At 42.0% G+C, this 23263-nt stretch overlaps 1 pseudogene; it reads left to right on the forward strand.

Annotated features, from left to right (window-relative positions):
- The window catches only part of LOC128660590 (inter-alpha-trypsin inhibitor heavy chain H3-like), a 404005-nt pseudogene that overhangs the window by 331223 nt on the left and 49519 nt on the right, over window positions 1-23263 (forward strand).

Raw genomic sequence — 23263 nt, forward strand, 5'->3', positions numbered from 1 at the left:
TGATGCCATCATGGAAGAGTGGAAGAGGACTCCAGTGGCAACCTGTGAAGCTCTGGTGAACTCCATGCCCAAGAGGGTTAAGGCAGTGCTGGAAAATAATGGTGGCCACAAAAAATATTGACACTTTGGGTCCAATTTGGTGTACTCACTTTTGTTGCCAACGGTTTAGACATTAATGGCTGTGTGTTGAGTTATTTTGAGGGGACAGCAAATTTACACTGTTATACAGGCTGTACACTCACTACTTTACATTGTAGCAAAGTGTCATTTCTTCAGTGTTGTCACATGAAAAGATATAATAAATATTTACAAAAATGTGAGGAGTGTACTCACTTTTGTGAGATACTGTATATACACATACACACACTCTCACACATGTAAAAACTCACACACACATACGCACACATGTATAAACTCACACACACATATACACACAAACCTAAACACACACATATACACACACACACACGCAGACATATAAACACACTCACACATATGAGAATGTACACTATAATTGCATTGCTTCATTTACAATGCCAGCTCTATTTACCTAACCCTGAACCAAAAAACACAGCTAACCCACTCACCTAATGAATGCCTTATCCCATCCACAAAGCATCACATGTCCTTCCTGCCTAGTCACGTACAGCACTTGCTGGCCTCTAATAGAAAATTATATTAAAAAATACCAAAGATTTTAGTAAAGCTCCAGGGCACCATCAATGTCTGAGTGCTAATCACAAGCACTGTCTGTCACTGACAGCAGCAAGTCTGGCTCTGCTGTGGGGGGTGGGTGGGAGACAAAATGCCCTGTACCCCCCCCCCCCCCGCTTGATCTGCCACTGTTGGCAGACCTGGTAAATATAATCAAAACGTTTTTCAGATGATAAAGCTTGTACTTGATTTTAAAAACAATCCACTTCTGTAAACAAAATGAAATTACATTATGTATGCAAATCCTTTGCCAGGCAATGCTTTACTGCTGATATAAAGCATGAATATAAAAATGACTATAATATGCATTAAAGGGACATTAAACACTAAATACATGCTAGATAGAATGATGCATTCAAAGAAAAGATTAGTCCATGACTAACATGTAGATGTATTTTTTAAAGTTTCATTAGTTGTTTAAAAAGTGACAAAATAAGTGTAAAGTTTAAGGCCTAGATTTGGAGTTTTGCGGCCAAGGGGGTGCGTTAGCTACGCGGGCTTTTTTCTGGCCGCACCATAAAAATAACTCAGGTATTGAGAGTTCACAGAATGGCTGCGTTAGGCTCCAAAAAAGGAGCGTAGAGCATTTTTAACGCAGCTTCAACTCTCGATACCAGAGTTGCTTACGGACGCGGCCAGCCTCAAAAACGTGCTCGTGCACGATTCCCCCATAGGAAACAATGGGGCTGTTTGAGCTGAAAAAAAACCTAACACCTGCAAAAAAGCCGCGTTCAACTCCTAACGCAGCCCCATTGTTTGCTATGGGGGAACACTTCCTACGTCTGCACCTAACACTCTAACATGTACCCCGAGTCTAAACACCCCTAACCTTACACTTATTAACCCCTAATCTGCCGCCCCCGCTATCGCTGACCCCTGCATATTATTATTAAACCCTAATCTGCCGCTCCGTAAACCGCTGCTATTTACATTATCCCTATGTACCCCTAATCTGCTGCCCCTAACACCGCCGACCCCTATATTATGTTAATTAACCCCTAATCTGCCCCCCACAACGTCGCCTCCACCTGCCTACACTTATTAACCCCTAATCTGCCGAGCGGACCTGAGCGCTACTATAATAAAGTTATTAACCCCTAATCCGCCTCACTAACCCTATAATAAATAGTATTAACCCCTAATCTGCCCTCCCTAACATCGCCGACACCTAACTTCAATTATTAACCCCTAATCTGACGACCGGAGCTCACCGCTATTCTAATAAATGGATTAACCCCTAAAGCTAAGTCTAACCCTAACACTAACACCCCCCTAAATTAAATATAATTTTAATCTAACGAAATTAATTAACTCTTATTAAATAAAGTATTCCTATTTAAAGCTAAATACTTACCTGTAAAATAAATCCTAATATAGCTACAATATAAATTATAATTACATTGTAGCTATTTTAGGATTAATATTTATTTTACAGGCAACTTTGTAATTATTTTAACCAGGTACAATAGCTATTAAATAGTTAAGAACTATTTAATAGCTACCTAGTTAAAATAATTACAAAATTACCTGTAAAATAAATCCTAACCTAAGTTACAATTAAACCTATCACTATACTATCATTAAATTAATTAAATAAAATATCTACAATTACATACAATTAAACCTAACACTACACTATCAATACATTAATTAAATACAATATATACAAATAACTACAATGAAATAAACTAACTAAAGTACAAAAAATAAAAAAGAACTAAGTTACAAAAAATAAAAAAATACTTACAAACATAAGAAAAATATTACAACAATTTTAAACTAATTACACCTACTCTAAGCCCCCTAATAAAATAACAAAGACCCCCAAAATAACAAAATGCCCTACCCTATTCTAAATTACCAAAGTTCAAAGCTCTTTTACCTTACCAGCCCTGAACAGGGCCCTTTGCGGGGCATGCCCCAAGAAGTTCAGCTCTTTTGCCTGTAAAAAAAACATACAATACCCCCCCCAACATTACAACCCACCACCCACATACCCCTAATCTAACCCAAACCCCCCTTAAATAAACCTAACACTAAGCCCCTGAAGATCTTCCTACCTTGTGTTCACCTTGCCGGGTTCACCGATCGGTCCAGAGTCTTGATCCAAGCCCAAGCGGGGGGATGAAGAGTGATGTCCATCCTCGGGCTGAAGTCTGGATCCAAGCGGCGGCTGAAGAAATCCATCATCGGGCTGAAGTCGGAAGTCCATCATCGGGATGAAGTCTTCTATCAAGCCTCATCTTCAATCTTCTTTCTTCTGGAGCGGAGCCATCTTCTTCCAAGCCAACGCGGAACATCCTCTTCTCCCGACGACTAGACGACGAATGACGGTTCCTTTAAGGGACGTCATCCAAGATGGCGTCCCTCGAATTCCGATTGGCTGATAAGATTCTATCAGCCAATCGGAATTAAGGTAGGAATATTCTGATTGGCTGATGGAATCAGCCAATCAGAATCAAGTTCAATCCGATTGGCTGATCCAATCAGCCAATCAGATTGAGCTCACATTCTATTGGCTGATCGGAACAGCCAATAGAATGCGAGCTCAATCTGATTGGCTGATCGAATCAGCCAATCGGATTGAACTTGATTCTGATTGGCTGATTCCATCAGCCAATCAGAATATTCCTACCTTAATTCCGATTGGCTGATAGAATCCTATCAGCCAATCGGAATTCGAGGGACGCCATCTTGGATGACGTCCCTTAAAGGAACCGTCATTCGTCGTCTAGTCGTCGGGAGAAGAGGATGTTCCGCGTCGGCTTGGAAGAAGATGGCTCCGCTCCGCTCCAGAAGAAAGAAGATTGAAGATGCGGCTTGATAGAAGACTTCATCCCGATGATGGACTTCCGACTTCAGCCCGATGATGGATTTCTTCAGCCGCCGCTTGGATCCAGACTTCAGCCCGAGGATGGACATCACTCTTCAATCTTCAATTGCTTGGGCTTGGATCAAGACTCTGGACCGATCGGTGAACCCGGCGAGGTGAACACAAGGTAGGAAGATCTTCAGGAGCTTAGTGTTAGGTTTATTTAAGGGGGGTTTGGGTTAGATTAGGGGTATGTGGGTGGTGGGTTGTAATGTTGGGGGGGGGTATTGTATGTTTTTTTTACAGGCAAAAGAGCTGAACTTCTTGGGGCATGCCCCGCAAAGGGCCCTGTTCAGGGCTGGTAAGGTAAAAGAGCTTTTAACTTTAGTAATTTAGAATAGGGTAGGGCATTTTTTATTTTGGGGGTCTTTGTTATTTTATTAGGGGGCTTAGAGTAGGTGTAATTAGTTTAAAATTGTTGTAATATTTTTCTTATGTTTGTAAATATTTTTTTATTGTTTGTAACTTAGTTCTTTTTTATTTTTTGTACTTTAGTTAGTTTATTTCATTGTAGTTATTTGTAGGTATTGTATTTAATTAATGTATTGATAGTGTAGTGTTAGGTTTAATTGTAGGTAATTGTAGGTATTTTATTTAATTAATTTAATGATAGTATAGTGTTAGGTTTAATTGTAACTTAGGTTAGGATTTATTTTACAGGTAATTTTGTAATTATTTTAACTAGGTAACTATTAAATAGTTATTAACTATTTAATAGCTATTGTACCTGGTTAAAATAATTAAAAAGTTGCCTGTAAAATATATATTAATCCTAAAATAGCTACAATGTAATTATAATTTATATTGTAGCTATATTAGGATTTATTTTACAGGTAAGTATTTAGCTTTAAATAGGAATAATTTATTTAATAAGAGTTCATTTATTTCGTTAGATTTAAATTATATTTAAGTTAGGGGGTGTTAGTGTTAGGGTTAGACTTAGCTTTAGGGGTTAATACATTTATTAGAATAGCGGTGAGCTCCGGTCGGCAGATTAGGGGTTAATTATTGTAGGTTTCTGGCGGCGACGTTGTGGGGGGCAGGTTAGGGGTTAATAAATATAATATAGGGGTCGGCGGTGTTAGGGGCAGCAGATTAGGGGTACATAAGTATAACGTAGGTGGCGGTCGGCAGATTAGGGGTTAAAAAAATTTAATCGAGTGGCGCCGATGTGGGGGGACCTCAGTTTAGGGGTACATAGGTAGTTTATGGGTGTTAGTGTACTTTAGAGTACAGTAGTTAAGAGCTTTATGAACCGGCGTTAGCCCAGAAAGCTCTTAACTCCTGACTTTTTTCTGCGGCTGGAGTTTAGTCGTTAGATTTCTAACGCTCACTTCAGACACGACTCTAAATACCGGAGTTAGAAAGATCCCATTGAAAAGATAGGATACGTAATTTACGTAAGGGGATCTGCGGTATGGAAAAGTCGCGGCTGAAAAGTGAGCGTTAGACCCTATTTTGAGTGACTCCAAATACCTGAGTTAGCCTAAAACCAGCGTTAGGAGCCTCTAACGCTGGTTTTCACGGCTAACGCCAAACTCCAAATCTAGCCGTTAGTGTCTATAAAACACTGGGAGCTGCCATGTTGTAACTTGTGTTACCTTCTCTGCTGTGGCCAATTAGGGTCAGTTATAAATAGGTCACTAGAGTGTGCAGCCAATGGTTGTGCTGGATTTAATAGTGTTCTGCACTTCCATTTCTAACAGGAACTGGAAAGCTCACAATGTCAGAATGGAATTACAGGCAAAGAGGACAAAATAAATAATGAAAGTATATTGCAGAGTTGTTTTATATATACAATTTATCATTTTATATTACCATCTCAAAGTGTTTAATGTCCCTATGATCAATATTTTTGATGACTGATTTTTATTTCCATACAGCTATTCTACCTTTATATCCATATGCTGCTCCTACTTATGATGTACACTTTGGTAAGTTTTTCTCCTGTTAACATTGTACAAGTATGAATAATAACTAACTTCTATATCACACAAATGTCATTAAAAAAGAGCAATACAGCAAGGGCAATTTAAGGGAATCTGACTGAATATAGTGAGGCACAGTATACAGTGCCCTCATCAGCCTTTACCGCTTCACCAGTTGTTGTTATAATCTACATAATTATTCATTCTCTGTAGCTCTGTGAGCTTAAATGTGCCAACTACATGATATAACATATGGACTAATAAATCTTAAGAAGTTAAAATGTTTGGAGAGATCATAGAGTCCTTTTACTGATTTTTTTCCCTTTATCGTTTAAAGAAGGTAAATGACCTATGAAGTAGCCGCCGTTTTTCTCGCCATTAAATGGACTTTTTAAAGATACCATTATTTTCATCATATCTTTTAATTTACTATAAATTTTTTATATAAAATATGAGGAAAAAATGGAAAAAAACACACTTTTTCTAACTTTGACCCCCAAAATCTGTTACACATCTTCAACCACCAAAAAACACCCATGCTAAATAGTTTCTAAATTTTGTCCTGAGTTTAGAAATACCCAATGTTTACATGTTTTTGCTTTTTCTGCAAGTTATAGGGCAATAAATACAAGTAGCACTTTGCTATTTCCAAACCATTTTTTTTAAAAATTAGCGCTAGTTACATTGGGACACTGATATCTTTCAGGAATACCTGAATATCCCTTGACATGTGTATATATTTTTTTTAGAAGACATCCCAAAGTATTGATCCAGGCCAATTTTGGTATATTTCATGCCACTATTTCACCGCCAAATGCATTTAAATTTTTCACAAACTTTAGGTTTCTCACTGAAATTATTTACAAACAACATGTGCAATTATGGCATAAATCATTGTAAATGCTTCTCTGGGATCCCCTTTGTTCAGAAATAGCAGACATATATGGCTTTGGCGTTGCTTTTTGGTAATTACAAGGCTGCTAAATGCCGCTGCGCATCACACGTGTATTATGGCTAGCAGTGAAGGGGTTAATTAGGTAGTTTGTAGGGAGCTTGCAGGGTTAATTTTAGCTTTAGTGTAGAGATCAGCCTCCCACCTGACACATCACACCCCCTGATCTAGGGTTGCCATCTCAGCCATGTTTTCCTGGACACTTATGAGTTACACATGTGCAGGGTGTGCAGGGAGGAACATGCATTGTGTTTCTGGACAGCACTATTCATATTCCTCCATTCACACCCTGCAGCATGTGTAACTTATAAGTGTTCTGTATTTTAAGGGACGGGTGGCAACCCTACCCTGATCCCTCCCAAACAGTTCCCTTCCCTCCCCCACCCCACAATTGTCCCTGTCATCTTAAGTACTGGCAGAAAGTCTGCCAGTACTAAAATAAAAGGTATCTTTGAATTTTTTGTCATTTTTTTAGCATAATTACATATGCTGCTGTATAGGATCCCCCCTTAGCCCCAACTTCCCTGATCGCCCCCATACAGCTCTCTAAACCTCCCCCCCTCTACCTATTTGCCGCCATCTTGGGTACTGGCAGTAACCAATTTGCCCCCAAAAAATAGTTTTGTTTTTTTTTTAAATACAAAATTTATATTTTCTGTAGTGTAGCTGCCCCCCCCTCAATACCCTAAGCCCCCCCCAGATCTCTTCCCCAGCACAACCGCGTCACTTGAGGATCCGGTCCCAGACATCTCAGATGGATGTCGCCATCGAAGGGCCGCCCACCCGCCTCCCTACTGCAGCTCCCACCCACCAACGATTGGCCCCATCAATGTCCGATGCAGATCGGTGGGGTAAAAAGGGTATTGCAGTGATGCCTGAACATCGAGGCATCACTGCAATACCCTGGAAGCGGCTGGAAGCGATTATGATCGCTTCCAGAGCTTAAAACCCCAGAGGATGTGCCAGGAACGTCCTTGGTCGTTAAGGGTGGTTTTTTTTGTAGGACGTTCCTGGCACGTCCTTGGTCGTTAAGGGGTTAAAATAAATACCTGTAGAAAAAAAATGTAAAGAAGAATTGGTAAGATGTTACAGAGGTGAAAATTGGTTTTAAGATTCTCCTTTAACCCCTTAACATCAAGCGTCGTACAGGGTACGTCTTACACAAACTGGTCTTTAAAGACCAGCGACGTACCCTGTACGACTTAGATGTTTAAAGCGGCTGGAAGCGATCCTGATCACTTCCAGCCGCTTTCAAGGTATTGCCGTGATGCCTCGATATTGAGGCATCATGGCAATACCTTTTCTGGCACACCGATGCAGAGAGGGCCACTTTGTGGCCCTCTCTGCATCGGCCAGTGATGGTGCCGATCGTTGGTGGGTAGGAGCAGCTGCAGGGAGGAGGGTGGGTGGCCCATTGCTGGCAATCTTCTGCCGGATTAGTCCCCTGTGCGTGCAACCGTCCGGTTGTGGTGGGAGCGGGTGGTGATGTGTGGTGGGAGCGGGTGATGGGGGTTAAATTTTTATTTATAAAAGGGATCTGGGAGAGGGGGAGAGGGGTATTGAGGGGGGGCCAGCTACACTACAGAAAAATAAAAAAATATATAAAAAAATGCACAAAAGTTTGAAAAGTGGGTACTGGCAGACAGCTGCCGGTACCCAAAATGGCACCAAATAGAGAGAGGGGGAAGATTAGAGAGCTGTGTGGGGGGGCTCAGGGAGGTTGGGTGCTATGGGGGATCCTACACAGCAGCATATGTAAATATGCTTAAAAAAAGAAAAATGAAAAAAAAAGCTTTTATTTTACTACTGGCAGACTTTCTGCCAGTACTTAAGATGGCGGGGACAATTGTGGGGTGGGGGAGGGAAGAGAGCTGTTTGGGAGGGATCAGGGGGTGGGATATGTCAGGTGGGAGGCTGATCTCTACACTAAAGCTAAAATTAACCCTGCAAGCTCCTTACAAGCTACCTAATTAACCCCTTCACTGCTAGCCATAATACACGTGTGATGCGCAGCGGCATTTAGCAGCCTTGTAATTACCAAAAATCAACTCCAAAGCCATACATGTCTGCTATTTCAGAACAAAGGGGATCCCAGAGAAACATTTACAACCATGTGTGCCATAATTGCACAAGCTGTTTGTAAATAATTTCAGTGAGAAACCTAAAATTGTTAAAAATGTTACGATTTTTTTTAATTTGATCGCATTTGGCGTTGAAATGGTGGCATGAAATATACCAAGATGTGCCTAGATCAATACTTGGGGTTGTCTACTACACTACACTAAAGCTAAAATTAACCCTAGAAGTTCCCTACAAGCTACCTAATTAACCCCTTCACTGCTGGGCATAATACACGTGTGGTGCGCAGTGGTATTTAGCGGCCTTCTAATTACCAAAAAGCAACGCCAAAGCCATATATGTCTTCTATTTCTGAACAAAGGGATCCCAGAGAAGCATTTACAACCATATATGCCATAATTGCACAAGTTGTTTGTAAATAATATCAGTGACAAACCTAAAGTTTGTGAAAAGATTTGTGAAAAAGTGAACAATTTTTTTTATTTGATTGCATTTAGCGGTGAAATGGTGGCATGAAATATACCAAATGGGCCTAGATCAGTACTTTGGGATGTCTTCTAAAAAAAATATATACATGTCAAGGGATATTCAAGAATTCCTGAAAGATATCAGTGTTCCAATATAACTAGCGCTGATTTTGAAAAAAAGTGGTTTGGAAATAGTAAAGTGCTACTTGCACTTATTGCCCTATAACTTGCAAAAAAAGCAAAGAACATGAAAACATTGGGTATTTCTAAACTCAGGATAAAATTTGGAAACTATGACCCTTCCACTCGGTACTTATCTAAATAATGACACAACACCAACATGGGGTATAAAGGCCGCAGTTTTTTATTGATAAACATATATATATATACATATAAAACCAGTCATTAATAAACAACGCTTAAAACCAAACACAAGGCTTGCCCATAGCATATTCTCCATTCTCCAAAACCATACCCACCAACCTCTCTCCTGCCCATCCAGGAGGTACCCCTAAATGCTATCCCCCCAGGCAAGCACTCCGCCACACTGCTGCAACTTTCTCTACTTCAACCTACAGGGAGGGAGGGAGCTTCTTCCCCCACGGACCTTGCTGTCTGATTTTGGCACTCTTTTCAGGACCCGCCCCCCACTTATGTACTCTTCTCCCCGGCCCCTCCTATTAACCTCCTAACCACTCCTATACTGTCCTAGACCTACGCTTGGGTCTCATGATCCTTTCACTCGGTACTTATCTAAATAATGACACAACACCAACATGGGGTACAAAGGCCGCAGCTTTTTATTTATAAACATATCTATCTATATATATATATAAAACCAGTCATTAATAAACAACGCTTAAAACCAAACACAAGGCTTGCCCATAGCAGTCCCATATTCTCGATTCTCCAACACCTTACCCACCAACCTCTCTCCTGCCCATCCAGGAGGTACCCCTAACTGCAATCCCCCCAGGCAAGCACTCCGCCACAGGCAAAGGCCTACCGCCGTGCCCCTCCAACCAATTCCAAGGCCAATGTAACCCCTTCTTTTATATTAAAATTAAATAAATGCAGTCCAACCTCGTTTAAATTAACCCCATCTCGAAGGAAGAAACATTTACCGGAATCCCCTTCAAATTCCACATGCCGTAGTGACAGCCCACCCAATCTCTTAACAAAACTACTCATCATCCTGTTAACCTTCCTTCGAGATGCCTCCAACCTTTTAACATCCCATGCAGCTCTCCAAGCTAGCCTCGGCACAATTTCCGACCACAATAACACCAAGCCCGGGAACAGCTCCAACACTCTCCTCACATCCCTCTTCATCCCATCCACTAAGTCTTTTTGTTACATGAACCCTAAATCATTACCCCCAACATGAATTAACAATATATTAGGCGGTTTGAACAAACAAGCATATTCCACCACTTTTACCAACAACTGGTCCCACCTCATGCCTCTGAAACCTAGCCATCGAATGCTGACCCTAGCTGTCCCCCACTCTCCTTAACTGCTGCCGCCTTCCTTGCCCAGTATATATACGAGTGGCCCATCAGCCAACAATGAACTGGACCTGTATAAACAAACAACAACAACAACAGCATTAACAGCTAACCAAAGTTGGTCTAATATATGACATATAACTATTAGAAACCCACCTCCCAATTTTCTTGATCCGTGCCACCTCTATTCCCAAGGCGTGAGCCTCCATAGCCTCCCCTATCCTAAACGAGTGTGTCCCAAACTCACCCGGTTCCAAACCCACTATACTTACACACTTCTTAAAAACCGCCTGAAATTGAAACTGCAAAAGAGACATCCCATCTCTGTGAATGAACAACGGGCCCCTATTCTGAGGCCTCACTTCCGCATAATCCACAAACCCCTGCACCGGGCAACATGCCCCCCCCTCCATGGCCCTCAGCGTTATCTGACAACCTTTCCCTGACTGGTCGGTTTTCAATTTCCTCAACCAAATTGTCAGAGCCCCTTCACACACTGACATATCTGCCATCTGGATCCCCCCTGTATCCCTTCTGTTCTTCTCAACCAACTCTGATACTCTAAAGGCCCCAAAAAATGCCACCAAAAAAGCCAACCTAAACAATTTGAACTCAAAGTCCGATGAACAAGTTTCCCGCAGTCCTCCCACTATCCTCATTAACACAGCAAAAACCACGGGCCTCCTACTGTCCTGCACCTTCATCCCTCTACCCAAACTTCTTGCAGCCAGTCTAACCATAAACCGTTTGGTCCCATCTTCTAGCCCCATGAGTTGGAACAAGAATGACATAGCAGCCAATCTTCTCCTGACCATGGATTTCGACATCCCCACCCGTTGCCATTCCAGCATCCAGTCCAGGATGGCCCTAACTCTGTCCTCTGATGATTGAACCCCACCCCATTCCTGTAAGAATTTAAACCACAAGGCCCATACCTGCGTGTAGGATTTCCAAGTCCCCGGAGCTACCACTCCCCTCACCATATTCAACCTGTTACAAATGCTCTCTCCCATAATGACTCCGGACACTGCACCTCTGATTCCTCTGCCTCCGGAGCCAGCCACCGAAAACGATCAGACTGCAAATGGGAAAGAGCATCAGCCACATTGTTCTCTTTACCTGGCACATGCACAGCACGGAACAAAACATTGAATTTTAAGCATTGCAAAACAAACAATTGCAACAAATGAATCCCTGGAAATGAAGAAGCAGACAAGTGGTTAATAGCTAAAACAACACCCATATTATCCGAATGAAAAGTAACCCTCTTATCAGCCAGCAGGCGAGGCCATACCTCCAAAGCCACCACCAGTGGGAACAATTCCAAATACACCAAATTCTTTTTCAACCCTTCTTGTACCCACTTCTCAGGCCATTGCCCCACACACCATTTACCCTGCATGTAGGCCCCAAAACCAACAGCCCCAGCTGCATCCGTGTACAAATATAGATCTGCCTCTGCCATCGTGACCTCTTGCACCAGGGCCCTCCCATTAAAGTTTTGTAAAAACTGTTTCCAAATCACCAAATCTTCTTTGAGGTCCGCCCTCAGGCGAATCCTATGAGAAGGCTCTTTTGCCCCTGCAGTTGCCAGTGACAGTTTTCTTGTGAAGATCCTTCCCACAGGGATAATCCTACAAGCAAAGTTAAACTTGCCGATTAAGGACTGCAACTCTTTCAACCTCAGCTTCCGTTTCCTTAAAGCTTCCTCAATCACCTCCACCAAGTCTCTTATATTTTTCTGCTGGCAGGCTGCATTCCATTCGGAGTGTATCAATTTGAATCCCCAAGAAACTCAGGCACGTGGAAGGGCCCTCCGTCTTCTCTGCTGCCACCAGAATCCCAAAATGATCAGCCACCTGCATTAAGGTCCCATAAGCTGTTCACAATCCACAGACTCCTCCGGGCCCACAAACAAGAAATCATCTAAATAGTGGACCACTGAATCCACCCCCGACATCTGCCGGACCACCCACTCCACAAAACAGCTGAATTTTTCAAAATAAGCACAGGAGATGGAACAGCCCATTGGCAGGCACAGGTCCACAAAATATGCCCCATCAAAGTAACAACCCAACAGGTGATGACACCTCGGGTGTACCGGCAACAGTCTAAAGACTGCCTCCACATCTTCCTTGGCCATCTGCGTGCTCACCCCTGCCGACCATACTAGCTCTACCGCCCTGTCAAAAGATGCATATCGGACCGCTGCCACCTCCGGGTCAATACCGTCATTGACCGAATACCCTTTAGGGTAAGATAAATGGTGGATCATCCTAAATTGCCCCTCTATCTTCTTTGGTACCACACCTAGAGGAGAAACCCTCAAATTGTCCATCGGGATGTCCCGAAATGGGCCGCCATCCTCCCCAATGCTATTTTCTTCCCCAATTTACTCCTCACCACCTCCGGAAACATCCAAGTCGATTTCAGATTCCCATGTGCCCTAAATCCCCTTGTTTCTTCAAACTGTATCCAGAACCCAGAACTAAAGCCTGTTAGCAACACCTCCGTATCCTGTCTCCCCTTCCGCCCCCTAGCGTACTGTCTTAAACATGGCACCATCTCTATGACCTTCACCGGAGTCCGTGCCCTGTGCAACCAACTCCCCCGGTTTGACCGGTCTTCTCCTCCTTTTAAAGTACTTTGAGAACGCATGAGTACCCCCGCAACCTGAGCATTCGTGCTTATACTTTCATGACCCCCCACTGGCCATCATTGAACTGAAAGCAAAGCCCTTTTCTGAGTGCCATCGCCGCTGTAGCTCCGGCTCCTCCGGCACCCATCCCACTTGAGCCTTGAAAGGACTGTCCCCCTCTAAGATCATCATCTCCAGCCAGATATCCATGTCCCGATCATTCCACTTCATATCTGGCCACACAGCAATCCTCTGGCAGAACTGCTCGTCGTATCTCCACCATGCCATCCCTCCATACGTCCGATACGGCGCTGATATTTCGTCAAAGTAGCAGAACAACGTTGAACCTTGATCCGGGTACTTCTCTGGTGTTATACTGGCCAATATACAAAACGCCCGTGACCAATTCCCAAAGGTTTTCGGCAGCTTCCTGTACCTCTTCTTGCGCTCCTCCTCCTCTTTCTTTCCCTGCTCTGCTTTCGGATCCTCCTTGATTTCCAAAAATTGCTCCAGCAGGAGCAAAGAAAATATCTCCAAGAACTCCTGCTTCCAAATCTTCTCCTTGACTTCTTGAGTCAGATTTATGCCCAGTGGCCCAATAGTGCACAAACACGGTCAACTCATGGCGACTTCGGCTACCTTAATGGAACCTCCTGCGGTGTTAGCCATCACCCCCCCTGGTGCTCCCTGAGCTCCCCTCTGCTGGCCCCAGACCCCTGCTACACTACCTCTCCACACTGCCTCTCCACCTGCGCTACCAAGTCCTTTAAAACTTTCAACAATGCTGACACCTCTTCAGAAGTATGACCTACATTACTTGTGCTTTTAGATGACTCAGGAGCCACCCCAGACACCTCACCTGTGCTGATAGGTGCTGTAACTGGTCCCGAGCTGATGACCTCCCGGCTCCCGTGTTCTTCTCCTTCTGGCCTCCTACTCCTTTCGGCCGACCTCGGTTCTGCTCTACCTACCGCTTCTCCCGGATGCCCTGCTGATCGCGCCCTGGGCCTAGATCTCCCCCTTTCGTGGCTGCTGCCTCTCCTAGGAGACCTCTCCAACCTGCCCCATGTGGGTGAAGCATGCGAAATCCTCCTTCTCCTGTCCTCCACTGGGGAACGGGATCTGTCCCGTCGTCTAGCCACTCCCAACCCACTACATCTAGCCGCTCCCGACCCGTTGTCAGACTACAGCCATGTCCAGATCCTGCCTGTGAAGAAAACACATTTTCAAGGCCAGTCCTCCCAGACCACACTGAGCCAGTCCTGCCCCCGCTGCCACCACTCCGCTGCTCCCTGTCCTTCTCCTGGCTAGGCCCTCTCCCAACTCTCTCTCTACAAGCGGCACCAGGGGACACAGTTTGCAACAACTGGGCCAACACACTCATGTCGCCTACCTAGTCTGCCGCCATTGCTCCGTGTCTGTGCCGCCCTGCAGTTCTTCCTCAAACTCGTTAAAAGAGTCTTCCAAGAAGATCGTGTCCATTTCATTATAATCTGGCTTCTGTATAGGCAACCCCTGCACAGCAGGTCCGCCGTCCTTGCTCCTGTCCGACACTCTATTTTATGCTGGAGTTGTAGGGGGGGGGGGAAATGCAACACACCATCACATATTATAACCGTGTTAACAGTAAACATACTCCCCCAAACTCCTGAACCATGTAACTCGGTTAAAACCCTGTTAACCATAAGTCTACCCCTCCCCCAACCCACTCAACCATATAAGGAGGGGGGGAGGGGGGGGGAAGAAAAGGAGGGAGGGAGAAAGAGAAGAAAGGAAAAGAGAAAAAAGGGGGGGGAGGGGGCATCTAGGGTCAATATCATAAGCCCAATTGCTTGAGCAATAATTGCATTCCTAATCAGCGCTTGCTGGCTATAGGTGTAATTAATATAGCGTCTCAGTATATTACTTACATTGAACTACTAAGTTCCTATGATGATTAATGACACAGCCAGATATCGCTGGTAAAAAAAACTTTGATTAAATATATAGCCAGTTCGGATTTAGCTAGGAGAATGTTAAGATTAATATCATTATATTGCCTGCGTATACTCATGAGACATCCTGCCCTGCCTGTATCATCTTGCCAGCCACCTATCCTATACTCCTCCCTTGCTTATCTGTGCTGCTAACTAGCCCCCCTTTCCTTATACCCCTCCTGAACAACCTTCATGCTTATTCCGCATGCCCCTCCCTTTGGCCCCCATGCCTCTCCATGCTCCGCTCCAGGTCCGGCCTTCTGTTGCTCCCCCATGTCCACCGCCACACTACTCATCCTACCGCCACACTGCTTGCACCCCTTACTTGCAACCGCAGCCCTTGTCCTCCTTCCTCTGCTGCCCGACCGTCGGGCGGTGACGTCATCTCCCCGACCTCCGTCAGCCTGCTCTGCTCTTGTTTCCTCCACCACTCTTGGCCTTTGCGGCGACACTGCTCCTGCGGCTCCTCGCGCACCAGGTGATGATCTCCTTCCTCCCCTCAAGCTCGCCCCTCTGGTCCTGGGCCGGCTCGTTAGCTCCAGACTGAGCCGCACTGGTGGCCTGGCCCTCCTGGCTGGCCTCCCTCCAGGAGGCCGTGCTGTCCTGCCCTGACCAACCGGCTCCACTCCTTCAGGCGGCGCGATGCCCGCCGTAGCCAGCTGCTCCCTAACCCAGTCGGTGCCCCTGGCATGAGTCAGGGCTGTGACTGCTCCTAACAAGTCCTGCAGAGTTGCCATGCTGCAAGGTACGTGGTGGAAAACAGCAAGCTTCTTCCCCCACGGACCTTGCTGACTGATCTTGGCGCTCTTTTCAGGACCCGCCCCCCACTTATGTACTCTTCTCCACGGCCCCTCCTATCAACCTCCTAACCACTCCTATACTGTCCTAGACCTACGCCAGGGTCATATGCCCCTCCGCAGTAGGCACTCCTCCAGGGCTCTCATTTAGCATGGGTGTTTTTTGGTGGTTGTAGATGTGTAACAGATTTTGGGGGTCAAAGTTAGAAAAAGTGTGTTTTTTTCCATTTTTTCCTCATATTTATAATTTTTTTTATAGTAAATTATAAGATATGATGAAAAAAATGGTATCTTTAGAAAGTCAATTTAATGGCGAGAAAAACGTTATATAATATGTGCGGGTACAGTAAATGAGTAAGAAGAATATTACAGCTAAACACAAACACAGCAGAAATGTAAAAATAGCCCTGGTCCTTAAGGGAAAGAAATTGAAAAATGCCCCCCCCCCCCGATTTGCTACTGTTGGCAGACCAGGTAAATATAATCAAAATGTTTTTCAGATGATAAAGCTTGTACTTGATTTTAAAAACAATTCACTTCTGTAAACAAAATTAAATTACATTATGTATGCAAATCCTTTGCCAAGCAATGCTTTACTGCTGAAATAAAGCATGAATATACAAATGACTATAATATGCATTAATGCAAAATATATCCCATGATCAATATTTTTGATGACTGATTTTTATTTCCATATAGTTCAAAGTCTACCTTTATATCCATATGTTCCCAGTTATCCTACAAGCTTTGGTAAGTTTTTCTCCTGTTAACATTGTAAAGTATGAATAATAACTAACTTCTATATCACACACGTCACTAAAGAAAAAGAGCAATACAGCAAGGGTAATTTAAGGGAATCTGACTGAATATAGTGAGGCTCAGTATACAGTGCCCTCATCAGCTTTTACCGCTTCACCAGTTGTTGTGATATTCTGTAGCTCTGTGAGCTTAAATGCGCCAACTACATGATATAACATATGGACTAATAAATCTTGAGAAGTTGAAATGTCTGGAGAAATCGTGCCAAAACTGTGTATCCATGGCAACACCATAGTTGCCTGGTTACTGATTTTTCCCTTTTTCTTTTAAAGAAGGTAAATGAACTATAAAGCAGGTTGTAGGAGATTAATGATTATGGGCTTTAATATTCAGTTGGTAAAAAATATTTCAGTTAGAATAAAATGTGCTCTAAGAGAGAAGGACAAGAAGTAAAGAATGGGTGGACCATTAAAAACTTCTTTAAATTACATACCTATAGAAAAAAATTAAATGTATATTATCTCCCAAAGTTTTCATTTTCCCATCCCTGTGGATGAAAAGAATTATTGGTGAAATGTATATTTTGCATTTGTACATTCACCTTAATGGCAAAAAAAAGTTAATGCTAAACTTTTCATGTGTAAAAAAATAGATACAATTTAGGGATAGATGATGATTGGAGCTCTTCGTATCACTCCGGCCTGTGTGTTAACTCTGCTAGAAGCTTTTTACGCGTGTCGGGTAGCCTGCATGCATATTACAAGTGATTCCCAATGAGATCCAGCAACAAAAAAATATTGGTGTGCACGCCAAACGTTACTGCATACCTTGTAAAATATCAAAGTCCAAGAAAAGGTAGCACCACCAATTAAGTCAGCACAGCTTCTTTATTCTCTTATATCAGGTGTAGGTACAAAGTAACAAGACTACGTTTCGGGCTATTAACCCTTAGTCATGTCTGTAGTGTAATGCAGCACATCACCTGTGTAAAGGTATTTAAGGTGATGTGCTGCATTACACTACAGACATGACTAAGGGTTAATAGCCCGAAACGAAGTCTTGTTACTTTGTACCTACTCCTGATATAAGAGAATAAAGAAGCTATGCTGACTTAATTGGTGGTGCTGCCTTTTCTAGGACCGTGCATATTACAAGTGAAATTAAAAAGTTAATCCGGCTTGCACAAAAAGCATAAATTCAAATATTCTCCCATAGATTTCAATGAAGCTTGAAAAGTGGAAAAAACGTAACTATCATACTCTCGTGCTAAACCGATTGCATTTTCTCAAGTGTTCTAACCCTACATGAAATATTAATATTACACATTCCAATATCCTTCACATTGAAGGATATGTTCTATATATTCATAAATACATATTTCTCTATATATCTTATGGTATTGTGGTACAATATTTATCTATAAATATATATATATATATATATATATATATTTGTCTATATATGTATACATATGTATTTAAATAAACCAAATAGCAGGATGAGCAAGAGATTAGTGTGGCTTAGAATTCACTCAGTATGGTAAATGGTGAGTATTAATTCAATGGAAAACAGCCAATGTATAAAGCAAGTAAAAAAGTTCCAGATTAAATCGGAAACTTCTCCTTTATGTGGATACTGATTGCTATTGCCACCGAATGTCCACGATAGCAATGGGGAGAGTGAATCCCTTGTGCAATTATAGAGAACAGTACTTGCCAAACAATATCTGTAATTATAAACAAATTGCTGAATGATTTGAGAGAAAACATTAACACCATACAAGTTGAGCTTAACACATGCAAACACGAAATTGATTACCCTAGGTTTGATGAGGTATTGAGGAAGTCTATGGCCAATAATAAAACCATGGTTATGAATACTAAGCATGTTAAATACCTACGTGATCAGGCAGATTACGACACTGATACCATACATGTGTGGAATAGGACACGGAGGTTTCATACTCGCAGACAGCAGAACAGAAATAGGAGTAGGGGTAGGTCACGAAATAGGAAACATAGATATAATAGCAGTCAACGTGTCACTTTTTCAGATAGTGATGTGGAGTCTGGGGATGATAAATATAACACAGACAATGAACCATCTAGTGAAACCAGACCTGGTATTCTAAAAAACACTATTACACAGAAAGCACAGACACCATACACTAGTACGGGACAATCTGTTAAATCGAAAAATACCAGCAATACAAACATTAAAACAATACCAGCCCACAATTCAACAGACCTACAACAGGCACAAATGCCCCACACGAGTAATACATTAATGGATCAGGTTTTTCCCAAAGCCCCCATGAACCCCAAGGGGGGAGGGAACACACAGAAAACCCAAAATCGTTACCCCTCAAGGGCCCTGAAGGGAACCAACAAATATGCACCTTCAGTGTGATTAATTTATCCAGCATTGTCTTGAGTGATTCACAAGTCAAACTTTTAAGTCTAGGATTAGGCTTTGTACCACTTGCTATATTTGACTTATTCAAAACGATGTTGGATATTAATCGTTTGGTCCGCAATATAACATTGAAAAAACATTTCTCTGGTATAGAGCAAGACATTTCTCCCACCTCAGCTGACTCAACTGGCTCTAAAATCACAAGGGTAAACCTAAATAGTGACCTCACGTTTTCTGAAACTTGTGATATAATTACCTTAGATTCCATGGACAGGGAGAGTACAGCTGACACGAACACAGAACTTATTGTCAAATTTACAGGCTACAAAAAACCCTCTACGTTTTATCCTGTCCACAGCAGAGGCCCCCTTGTAGAAAAATTCTATAATAGGGTAGAGAAGGACCTCAGGGACCTTGCTCTTCATGGCAAAAAATCTCCTGATAATTTATCACGATCAGAGAGAATAGCCCTAGAAGAGTTAAAGGATAATGATCAAATTGTGATACGCAACGCTGATAAGGGGGGCTCTGTTGTGGTTATGGATACTGTGGACTATAAAAATGAGGCTTTGCGCCAATTGAACGATCCCATTCAGTACACACTTCTCAGTACTAATCCCACGAAACGTTTTCAGGTAGAACTTATGCACCTTCTGGATGATGGTTTAGAAAAAGGTTTTCTGGATAGAAATACCTTTGACTACCTATACGTCGAGTTTCCGGTAACTCCTGTATTCCATCATCTCCCAAAGGTGCATAAGTCCCTGGAAAACGTTACTGGTCGTCCTATAGTCAGTGGGATTGGATCCCTTTTTGAACACCTTTCAGAGTGGCTTGATGCCATTCTGTGCCCTTTGGTTAAAGCTCTACCGAGCTATTTGCAGGACACCAAACATGTTCTGAGGGTTATGGAAGGTCTGACCTGGGACCCTCTGTGCAATTGGTTAACTATTGATGTTACTGCTTTATATTCTTCAATACCCCACAATTCTGGCCTTGAAGCTATGGATTATATGTTGACACATTATTCTAATTTGGATTCTGATTTCAAAAGATATGTGATTGAGGTAACAACATTTCTTTTAAGCCATAACTATTTTGAGTTTGAAGGGGTTTTCTATCTCCAGAGATGTGGGACAGCCATGGGTGCGAAATTCGCACCCTCTTACGCCAACCTATACATGGGTTGGTGGGAGCTGTCCCACATCTATGGAGAGGGAAACCCCTTCAGACAGAGCATTGCATACTACGGTCGTTTCATTGACGACCTGTTGTTAATCTGGCAAGGCAATGCGGGAGATTTGATACAATTCCTGGCTTATATTAATAAAAATGATCTGAATCTGAAATTCACCCACGAAACACATAGGGATACCATCAATTTTTTGGATATAACTCTTTTTGGTAAAACTACAGGTAAAATTGAGACATGCATTTACAGAAAGCCTATTTCAGGCAATGCAGTTCTACATGCTAAAAGTTGTCACCCTAAGAGTGTTCTATACTCCATAGCCAAAGGCCAGATGATAAGAGCAAAGAGAAATTGCTCGACAGAAAGAGTGTATATGGAACACCAAATGGATCTTGCAGATCGCTTGAAAGATAGGGGGTACCCGAAAAAAGTCATCAGTAGGGCAGCTAGGGAGGTACAGGGTATGGATCGAATACCAATGTTACATGAGAAAAGAATAGTAAACAACATAAAAACTACACACAATACATACAAAGTAACGTTTGTGACTGACTACAGTAACGACTATAACGAAATATGTAGTATTGTTAAAAAACATTTTAGACTCCTTGTAGCAGACGATAAACTGACCAATTGTGTGGCTGAAGGGATGAGGTGTTCTTATCGCAGGAATAAAACTCTTGGTAATTACTTATCACCTACTGTTTTGAGCCACCCTCGGGCAACAGTGAGCTCATGGCTCACCCACAAGGGTATGTTTAAATGTGGGAACAGTAGGTGCAAACCCTGCGATTACACAATTACATCTGACACATTTACGTCCTGCGTAACACAACGCACATATGAGATAAATTTTTGCTTAAACTGTACATCTCATTTTGTAATATATCTCATAACCTGCACTTTGTGCAAGGTTCAGTACGTAGGGCTCACGACACGGGACATAAGGTCTCGCATCAGGGAACATTTGTCTACTATTAGAGTGGGGAAATCATCCTCACCTATAGTCCAACACTTCTGTATCAAACACAACAAAGATGATGCTTCTTTCAAATGGCAAGCCATAGATCATATACCAACTCCGAAAAGGGGGGGGGGGGGATAGACAAAAGCTCCTTGAAAAGCGCGAGATGCTTTGGATTTTTAAACTTTCCACCAAACTCCCACTTGGCCTTAATGCAGAGTACGATTTAATCAATTATTGGGAATAATCCATCCATCAGGGAAATCTTCCTATATATTTTAATAGGTCTGCTGTCTGCGTAGTATTCTCCCTCTAGTGGTAATAGTATGCACACACTTAGGTGTCACTTACACCCTTTGTTTATATATAAAGGTGTTTGTTTTATTACACTAAGTTTAAATTACTGTAGAACACCCATTTATTGTGTATACAACATACAAGTATCGTTTAACATACACACACAAACAAATAGGATTATGTAGGATTAATGTCCTTTTTTGCTCATTTTGTTATATACATTTTTTCCACTAGAGCGCTTTGTTATATCTTGCTCATCTTGCTATTTATACTAGGTTTAAAATATATGTTAACCATTGCAATAGGATTAATGCGTATATATATATACATATAATAACATATGAGCTCTAGGACCCAGGGTCGAACTTATTATTGTTCGTTGTGTTAGACAATTTTCTGACAGGTTCAGTGTCTTATTAGATACAATTGTGTGATGTCATGAAGGAGTATCCTTATTTGAATATCTTTTAACCAATAGGGGGTTTACACACCCTTTTTAAATCAAGCACATTGAATGTTTTTTAGCAGTAGTGATTACGGCACAACGCCGAAACGCGTATACTGTCATATTTCACTTGTATCTTTGCACCTCCATGAACTTTTAATGCCTATGCATAAATAAAGCTACGTTTTATTTTACTTCATCGTTGCTGCTCATTGCTCTTTCTTTCTGGTTGGATACATATGTATTTAAACACACATATATATATATATATATTTATAGGTGGCCCTCGGTTTACAACGGTTCAATTTACACCGTTTCAGAATAACAACTTTCTTTTCCAGTCATGTGACTGCTATTGAAAAGCATTGAGAAGCAGTGCATTTATTAAAATAACCAGTAGGTGGAGCTATCCGCTTGTGTTGCAGCAAAGCCAAGCAAGCTGAAATTAATCAGTTTAACCAGACCTGAGCTATCGAGCAGATTTCAAAGGAGCAAGATCTTCCTGTCTATAAATCAGTCCAGATTGGAATGCATAGAACGAACTGTTTGCAGAAAAATGCAAGTGAAGTCTGTGTTGTGTGATTATTTATAAGGTTTATAATGCTGTTTAGCAAATGTTTTTGTTCATTTAACTTAGTTTAATTATATATTATGTGTTGTGTGATTATTTTATTAGGTTTATAATGCTGTTTAGCATTTAAAGTCTTTATTTCAAAGCTTTAAAAATAATATATTAGGTGTTACTTATGACAATTTTGAGAGGGGCCTGGAACCTAACTCCCTCACTTCCCATTGACTTACATTATAAACTGGGTTTCAATTTACAACAGTTTCAATTTACAACCATTCCTTCTGGAACCTAACTCCGGCGTAAACTGAGGGCTAGCTGTATATACATATTTAGACATGTTAAAGTCATTTGCAGGCCTTTTGTTTTCTGGCATCTGAGACATTATATCGTTGAGCCCTTATAACTTTCTGTGGAGAACAGTTAACCAGAGCTCTGAAGTCACGCTATCCTGACTCTCGTTAAATTCAAATTACGCTTGAGTGAACACGTTTACTTTTAACTCAGAAGCGCCCAAAGAGCCTCAATAAACACGCCACTCATAATCTAACCCTTAATTAGACAATTACTTAATTATATAATTTTATTGTGACATTTAAATTAATTTTTTTATTTGTAAATTCTGCAAATATTGAATTGTATAAAATCATCTTTGAAGTTTAAATGACAATCTGGAAAATAGTATCCTGTGG

Source organism: Bombina bombina, chromosome 5 (assembly GCF_027579735.1).
Source record: "Bombina bombina isolate aBomBom1 chromosome 5, aBomBom1.pri, whole genome shotgun sequence".
NCBI classification, from domain to species: Eukaryota; Metazoa; Chordata; class Amphibia; order Anura; family Bombinatoridae; genus Bombina; species Bombina bombina.